Source organism: Palaemon carinicauda, chromosome 5 (genome assembly GCF_036898095.1).
Source record: "Palaemon carinicauda isolate YSFRI2023 chromosome 5, ASM3689809v2, whole genome shotgun sequence".
Lineage (NCBI taxonomy): Eukaryota > Metazoa > Arthropoda > Malacostraca > Decapoda > Palaemonidae > Palaemon > Palaemon carinicauda.
Genome location: NC_090729.1, coordinates 162,275,196 through 162,285,302, shown reverse-complemented (window position 1 = coordinate 162,285,302; position 10,107 = coordinate 162,275,196).

The following is a 10,107-nucleotide window of genomic DNA, read 5'->3' as shown; positions in this document are numbered from 1 at the left end:
GTTCCTCTTTCATATAAATTGGATAGCTCAGTCACTCACTGTCCAAATGAAAAGGCAACTGTTTTGACTGATATGCTTGACCTTTAGGATAGTAATGAAAACTCTACCCTACTTATTCCAGGTTTCGTGAAGCATCACTGGGAGAGTTTTATTTTTGGCCCCTTGAAATAAATCATCTTTTGGGGGACCTTCATGTTTATGGCGGTGTATACCCGAATAGTATTTTTTTTTTTTTAAATGACTTCTACTTTCTTAGCTCCTAATTTGTCTGGCATGTTTTGCAAGACCTTTTTAGATTTATTTGATGTTTGTTAATATTACTCCATTAGGTAAATCTGTTTATAGTAGCTATAGCTCTTATGAGTACCATCAGATTTTTATAACTCACAACGCCTGTTGATGAAACGCTTGAATGCATGTGCAGAAAATAATCAGCTGTTTCTTAGTTTGTAATTTAGACTTTTTTCCAGTGCCGTGGGGCTTGTTATGCTCTTCTTAAAATTTTAAGTGGTGCTAATAATTTCTGGATTCTGGTCATGCAAATATTATTATTATTATTATTATTATTATTATTATTATTATTATTATTATTATTATTAATAATAATAATATTTTTACTACAAGATAAGCTACAACCCTAGTTGGAAAAGAAAAGTGATATAAGGTCAATGACTCCAATGGGGAAAAATTGCCCAGTGAGAAAAGAAAACAAGGATAAAAATAAAGTACAAGAGAAATAGTGAAAAATCAAAATAAAATCTTTTAAGAACAGTAACAACATTAGATTAGATCTTTTAATTATAAACCATAAAAGCTTAAAAAACAAAAAAAAAAAAAAAAACAAGAGGAAGCGATACAAAATAGAAAAGTGTGCCCGAGTGTACCCTCACGCAAGAGAACTCTAACCCAAGATGGTAGAAAGCCATGGTACAAGGGATATGGCACTACCCAAGACTAGAGAACACTGGTTTGATTTTGGAGTGTCCTCCTAGAAGAGATGCTTACCATAGCTAAAATGTCTCTTCTACACTTACCATTAGGAAAGTAGTGACTGAACAATTACAGTGTAGTACTTAATCACTTGAACGAAAAAGAATGGTTTGGTAATCTGTGTTGTCAGGTGTATGAGGACAGAGGAGAATGTGGAAAAAAATAGACCAGGTTTATTCAATGTATGTGTAGGCAACGGAAACGTAAGCCGTAACCAGAGGGAGGGATCCAATTTAGTACTGTCTAGCCAGTCAAAGGACCCAATAACTCTCTAGTGGTAGTATCTCATCGGGTGCCTGGTGCCCTGGCCAACCTACTACCTATTGTATATGTTCGGACTTGATTTTGGAGCTCCTTTTGACCACAGTAATCATGGGGCCGTTATTCTGAAATTTAAACAAATGGAACTCGGTGGATAATTTCTTTGTATTGTCTTTCAATGTTTAACCAATATCGTAAAGAGTAGGTGTTGGTGGATACTATAGTGACTACATTAATGTAATCTTGGGTTGTCCCTCGTATAATGTTCTTGACCCGTTGGTTTTAATATTCTATACACATACTATGTGCGTTAGCAAAATTTGAGTATAGACCAGTGGTTGTTGTATCCATTAACAGAGATATAGATAGAATTATTCCTTGGTACATTAATCCCGAATGAATCTCAAAGAACACAAGATCGTTTAGCTGAATTTCAAATGTTCATCTTTTTTTTTAATGATAGGAAAATTCCGTATGATTAAGAAATATTGCAGGAAAACCTATGTATTTATAAACTTCACAATCTTATTTGAAAACAATAGAGGTAAAGCTCAGATTTGAAGTTTGTTATTATTTCACCAGTATTGGCTGACACTTGAACATTTTCTTTACAGTCTTTATAAACATTAGGAAATAAAAGGCGACTGGTCTTCTACTAAAGATTGTCCACTTTAAACAATGACTTTATTTATTGTAAGAGCTGTCTTTTAAAGCTAGAGGGGGAATTTATACAAAATCTGTGTGACAATCAGTTGTTTTGTAATTTTGATCATGTTAGCATCTCAGGAATATGGCCATAGTCAAATTAATATTTATAACACTTACTTACTAACATATGTATGAAAATATGATAACAAAATGGCTAGCAACTATAAAATAATGATAAAAGAACGGGAGAGAAGAAAGACTTAAACTTTAACAAATAACTTTATTATTATTATTGTTAGTATTATTGTTATTATTATTGTTGTTGTTGTTGTTGGTGTTGTTGTTGGTGTTATAACTTCCTGTTCCCAACACCTGAACTGTGAAGATATTGCTGATTGATATGTCTTAATATTAATACTGAGAAGCAAAAAAAAAAAAAAATCTAGATTTAATTTCTAGCAGCATTTAACCAAGACCATTTCTGGGAACATTTGCTGGGTATTGTATCACCATTGTGGACTACGGCAATTTTACAAATGTAAAATAAATGGAGTATTTATACAAGAAATATAAAGTAATTTAATATTAATGAGATATTTCTTCCTGTTACTATGAAATGAAGTAATTTCCCTCTTAATTAGGTTGAATTCATGTACCACAACCCAGAGTAATAGTCCTAACCTAGTTACAAATGGAAACCTTGTATTCCGAAATTACCCTAATCAATGATATGATTACGCGGATGTTACATGCCTTCTACCCATATTGCAACGGAGCCGATTCCACTAAAGCGCTATGTGTTTAATGGTGACCCTTCAAGAAGTCGGGAAAAGTAAGGCTTTTGTATAAAAACTGTGGTTTAAAAGAAAGTAAAAAGTAAATGTTAATGGTAAAAAGTAAATGTTAATGGTTTTCTAAGTGATTGTCATATACTATAGTTTAATGGAAAGTTTATTTGCCCTCCTAGAGGCTTATATGCTAAAACCTTTTTTTTTCGCTCCCAGCCTCATACTATATAATGTAATAACCGGCTGGGTCTTGTCAATTTTTAATATATAGGAAATTGTATATTATGTCAAATAAAGTTGATGTTGCGCTAAAAGTGTTTATCCTTATATAATAATCACTTGTATACCTAGAGTTTTTGAAAACCATAAAACTTCGCCAAGACTGAGAAATATAATGTATGTTGCTACTTCCATTGTGTAAATATTTCAAGAAATTCCACATTAACATTTTGTTTATTGGTTGGTTAAGTAACGTATTATTTAACGGAACAAAAGCTTCAGTTTACCATTGATGAATAAGCTAAAACTAAACGTCGACTTGAAACTCTTACATTCAATTATATGCATCTCATTAGGTTTCAACCCCATTCGGGTTTTACAGCTTGTCTAAATTGGCGCTATTCAGAACTTCCATTTATACTTTCCGAAAAAAAGACAAGTTCATTGTAGCAAAACAACTTAGAGAATCATTATTGTGACTTAGTCAGAATGGAGTTGTAAGGTGATGTTGACTTTTCATTATCTAGAAATTAGAAAAAGTTCCCCGTGAGTGTTGACATTCGATGTTTATGTAGGGGAAAACTTTTCAACGCCCTCTCCCTTCTCGGCACTTGCTTGTAAGTGATTCCTTTTACTTTATGTAATCCCCCATAGAGGGGTTGTCTCTGCGAGTGACTTTCTTTTTTTTCTTTCTACCAATATTAAATGTTTATTTCAAGGTGATATTACTGACTCTGGCCGTTTCTATTCTACCTACTACAAAATCACTGTCGGCCGAGGTACATAGTGCACCACTCCTGTCAATAGATGTACTGTACAATGGTAATCTCGTGGGGGTTTATAACGTAAATATTTTTAATGAAATATATATATATATATATAATTTATATATATATATATATATATATATATGTATATATATACATATATATATGTATATATATATATATATATATATATATATATATATGTGTGTGTGTGTGTGTGTGTCTGTGTGCCTGTCTGTCTGTCTGTTTTATTGTGTGTATTCACAAGATTAAAAGTAAATTTCAGACTGAAATCAGTACAATATAAAGTGCCACATCCATTCTCCAATAGATTAATAGAGAGTGAATATCTCAGTTAAAAATGTTCCTGTACATCTATGAATTTAAAAATGTTTACTTAGAATGAAAATCTTACATGCAGATCTGACATTTAGTTTACAAACACGTATTCGCAATTACTGAATATTAAAGGTTTTCAATTCCCAGCACTATTATTCGATTTGCACAGTGTTCTCTATATTTTTACCATCTTGAAAACTTTGCATTAATCAAGGTTTTATGCAATCACTGAAAATTTATTCTTCTTACTTTGCCAACCAGTTTCGTATACTTTTTATCTTTTCGTTGTCATATCTGCATTTCTCCCCTGCTTGATTATGCTTCTTTATTGGCTATTGAATTTAATTTTATATCGTTTTTATTTCTATTATTCATATTCAGTGTTCATCCTTTTCCTTACGACCAAGTATTCTTTAATCACTGATGAATCATTTCACGAATAATAAGTTTTTACCATAATTCTAATCCTGTATTTATTACATTATTTCTGTAATTTCTATTATTTTGTAAACGGTATCCACGCTTCACTTTTATAAAGGAGTGTTGGCCTTTGAATTCCTTTGTACTGTCAAATATAATTTTTCCATTAAAATTCCTCTTCTAAACCACTTTTCATATATCTTGCAACATTCCTTGTTTCATTTATATTGTGAGTAACCCATGTTGCATCTTCCTATCAGCGGATTTATTATATAAAAGCAATTCATATCAAGCACTTACATTCTTCTACCATCCAGACTGAAATAGATTTATCTATCCTCCTTATACCATAGTTTTGCAAACATTCGTTATTCACTTTCTATTCTTAAAACCTTCTCCAACAATCTCATCACTCTACTGACCCCAGCTGATATATATATATATATATATATATATATATATATATATATATATATATATATATACTGTATGTATATATATATATATATATATATATATATATATATACATACATACATATATATATATATATATATATATATATATATATATATATATATATATATATGTATATATACATATATATATATATATATATATATATGTATATATACATATATATATATATATATATATATATATATATATATATATATATATATATATAAATGTATGTATGTATATATATATAGCCTATGTATATATATATTCAAATGCACACACATACTCGCTGATCGACCTCAGAGCGGTCTTTTCAAAACTTTTGCTCAACGTTTCCATTAACATGTAAATACGAAACTTAGATGGAATTTGCAGTCCTTGTATACATAGCAAGGATCTCTCCCGCTACCCTTAACCCCCTCCCTCATTCCTCTGAGCCTTCTACATCTTGAACATTAATGCTGATTTTCTTCCTTCTCTCACTCCCAACTTCATTTCTCGATCTCTATTTCTAATTTCTCTTTAGTTTTTCTATTCTTGATTTTATCCTTTATATGATTTATTAATTTTTATTCATGTTTATTGCTATATTCAGTATGAATATAGTTGCTTGTTTTATCAATTGTTTTAAGTCTAGTTTTCCCCGCACTTCTTTATATTCCGTATTTTGTGAAATGATAAATTATTTTCTATTCTGTTATCATCTCTCCGTATTCTTTAACCTAATCTATGAGTTGACCTGTTTTTGTATTTTTCTGTTTTCTATTTTTAGCATTTATATAAATTATACTTTATTTCCCTATTTCAATTTTCAATCTCTTTGGCATTTCTACTCTTGTGTTATCCCTTTGCTTTTTTCTTTATGATTAAAGTTTCAGTTTATATGTGATGATATATTCATTTTTCTTCATGTTTAGTAAGATAATTTTTATGCATGTAGTTATTTGATTTATCAATTTTTTTTTTTAGAATAGTTTTCCCTACACTTCCTTTTTATATATCATATTTTATGATATAATTTATTATTTTCCCTTTTGTTATCATCTCGCACGAGTCCAGTCAAATTAGGTAATAAAATGACCATAGCCGGAAAAAATAGCAAAAGAAATGTTTTCACTTGGATTATGTTGAGAACTACTCCCTAGACACTATAAAAAAGTACAGCATAATATACCTGTGGGAAATGCCTCAAAATGACACCATTATACAAATTAGGTTCTGCCATTGAAGAATTTTTTTTTTTTTACTTGTTACTTCCTTATTTTTTTTATCCAATTCAAGTGATGCATGTGTCTAGCAGTATGTTTTCTAGGTCAAGGAACCTGATAAAACCCACCATTATGAAAAATACAAAAACGAATCTTTCTTATTAACATACAACTACAACACATTGTACGCTTTGATACCTGATTTGGTATAAACTTGTATTTTCTGAATTAATATAGACACCGTAATTCAGTTATACTAATGTGGTATCTATGTTAATAATATACTAAGTGCAAAAGATGTAAATGTATATACTGCACACAAGTTTTATTGTGATTACTTAAGGTTATTTATTTCATAGGCACATGAAAAGTAGTTTTCCACATTAGGTACACTGGAAATTCCTGGTACCCTGTTTCATTATGACTTATCTTCTATATCCAAGTATGGTTTGTGAGAATTGGTGCAGTTTTCACCTTTGCACTACCGGCACGCTTTTTTTTTCACTCCAATCCATGTGCCCGACAATTACATCTTCTAGTGGTACATCCAAACTAGCAGTTTCAATTAACAATTTCCAGAAGATCGTTAGGGATTGGTTCCATATCTGTCATTAATGGCAGAAGAAGATCGCATATTTCTCTGCATCTATAGATAACTTGGTCTATGCCTCCAGATTTATCCTTCAAATCTTTGAATCTGAAAGTATACTCTTAAGCTTTGATACTGAGAGGAAGTTAATGTGGGTGGCAAAGTCCAGGGTTGAATATACTTTGACTAGCTGAAAATTTCTTCACAAAACCACCTGTACCTGTTGTCTAGTCCTTCATTCTTAGATTCCTTATAGAAGGTAACGTCCCTGACTGGGTTTCGCCAGACTGGGGTTCGAGTCCCGCTCATCTGTTCTCGACTTGGGTAGAATTCACTTGGCATGTTATTTGCTCTTATCTCTTTCTTTATCAGATTTGCCGCTGTTTCTACAAATTGTTGTTTTTCATTATCTGAATTGTCCGGTGTAGGATAATTTTTAAATTATAAAGTATCAATTCTGCAGTCTTACAAAATGTCACTACATTTGGTTTACCATTTATCTCGGTAATTATAAGTGAGTCTCTAAGGATTCCTTTGAGCTTTGCTTTTCTTTCCTTTCTACTTTATGGCTCTATTCTTGTGTTATTGAAATATTCGTCCATTTTATCGTAAAGGTCTCTAAATGTACTTGTTCATCATCATTTTCCTCGAGAAACCGAGTTGCTTTATGAAGGATATTGCTTGTCAGTGAGTCCTTAGATTGTCCTTGTTTCAATAGCTTTTTTTTTGGGTGCTTTCACTACTATATTTCAGTTTGATCCTTTTTTACAGTTCTAAAGTTGACATTATATGATTGATGATTGATGGAATCTGCTGCAAGGTAAATACTACTCAAATGCAAGTCTCCCAAAAACTGTTTCTGTTCATTTATTTCTCCTGTCATAACATATTTAAGTAACTGTAACTTGAAAGTCAAATGTGCACTCTGGGAAAACATCCTACCTTCTTTTATATCCCTTCTTACTTTGCAATCTGTTCACAGAATAGGCAGTGTATCCTAAAATAGAATTGTGGAACATTTTGTGGCAGCAAGTTATGCTTTTTTCCCTTGTTTTTTTTGCTATCGGTCTTACGCGTGTGTAATCTAATCGACAGCCTGCATGAACATGGTAGTGTTATAGTCAGCAATATCGAAACGAAGATTATGTAAAATCAACTTGTGTTTTATTCCCTTATTAATTAATTTAGCATGAAAAATAGGAAAATAGTAACAGCGAAAGAAAATAATAGCCATCAAACATAATAATAACTATATTTAAGAATAATGGTAATTATTTACAATATTTTACAAAACTCATGAAATGCTCACGGTTCAGCTATTGATTACAATTTAAAAACATTTGCATGTAATTTATAAGCCTGCATGATGCGAGACTCGGGAAACGACGAATTCTCGAAGTTCAGAAGTAAATTTCCCGAACGCAGTTCATATGTAAAAGATAATAAATCAGGAATACAGCTTCAGATGATACTCGATCTTCCAAGGTATCCTTGTTTTTTTTTTTTTTCGAAAACTAGCAGCTGTAAAATGTGTTAATAAGCAGTATACATCGCAGGTGTTACAAAAAAATATCTCCACAAGAGCAGCTGTTAACTCAGATTAGGTCAATGTAAGTAAGTCGCTGCTTGAATGCACTTCGGTTTTTCGTTTGATTGGCCGGAGCTTTTCTTTGAGGGGTTTTAAACAGCATGTCATAACCCCCAGTTGAATGCACGTTTCGTTCACTTTCATAATCGGGACCCGTTTTCTATAAAGCACTCGAAAGTTCCAGAACAATTCTATATCACCCAATAAACAAGGCTGGAGGCTTCAACATTTTTAAGCATCTTCCCGTAACTCTCTTTCTAGAATACAAGAATACTTTCATTGAAAATTTATTACAATATTTTAATTTTAACATTAATATTCAATATTTAAAAATAAACTTTTCTCGCAGGTCCTATAATATAATATAGATGAATTTAATCTACATATAACAGTTGGTCAGGAACACATCGAACGTTAATTCCCCCTTCCTCACTGGCTTGGTACATCTTTACTAAGAACAGTATATAGCCCCCCTACAAGTAAAAGGGTCTTTGCAGATAATGCTGATATCCTCCTCTATTATCACATCTGAAAAGAGACAAATGTATTGATATAGATTGATAATATGAGACTTTTACAGATCAATGTTTGAAATTTTTCATAATGCAGTTGTTTTATATTTCTTCTTTAATAAGTGATCTGAAAATGTGATATAATTTGGTTCCTTGACCTTGAAAATATAGGGTTAGATACGTTTCATTTGAATTGGAAGAATAAAAAAAGTAAAAAAAAGAAATATGTTTTTCTTCAATGCCGAAACCTGATTTGCATAATGATACCATTTTGAGGCATTTTCCGCATGTATATTTTTGGTGTAATTTTATCTGGTGTTTAAGGTATGGCTTTGAATATCATGCGAGCGAAAGAATTTATTTAACATTTTTTTCGGGGTCTGACCACAATTTCACTGGACTATATGCTTTAATCTAATCTATAAGTTGACTTGTTTTTTATTTCCGTTTTCTCTTAGCATTTATGTTAATTACATGTTACTCTTGTTGATAAATTCGTTGGGCCCATTTCCATTCTGGCCACTTAATTAGGCTACCGTCGGTTAGGTTATATTAGAATGAGGGAAGTTAGGTTATAATTTCAAGGGAATTTTACATTCATTTGCTTATGTCTGCTCATCAACACGATATGTTCTAATTTTTCGATAATATTCAACTTGCACATTTAAAGGATTTTGAAACTGAACATGGTAAAATATGTTTGATTTTGATGAGAGTCCGTATTTTGATGTGTTTGTGGAGCCAGATGTATGGATTTTAGTAATTTTGGGCAAACAGACTTGTACTTCAAAAATGTATAAGGCTGAAAAGGTTGATTTATGCTATTCCTATCCGACAACCCGAGTGCACAAATTTAAAATAGCAACAAGCAATAGCATATTAACATTTATCTTGTCTACGACCTACCACAAATTTTTAGTATTAATCTTTGTAAGGGTATCATTTAAATCTCTTATATAACCATCATAGCCTTTTTCTATTATTTATTCATATGGAACAAGTTCAAATGATCGCATTATGCTATTGGGAACTTCAAGGCAGTCTGCAATCAGTGTAGTGTTAGTATATCATACACGAGAAGTGTTATTTCCTACTATCAGAACCATAAGCAAGTGCTTTATTGGAATATATTCTCCCGCCTAACGCCTGTGTTCCTAGATTAATTTCCTAAAATCCGAGAACTTCATGATAACGAAAACTTTCCTTATGTAATAAGATTAATGCATATATAGCCATGTTATTTTTATTTATTATACGATTGCTACATAACTTTAAATGAACAAGTCAGTGCATAGTGAATAACCTGTCGAAAGGTA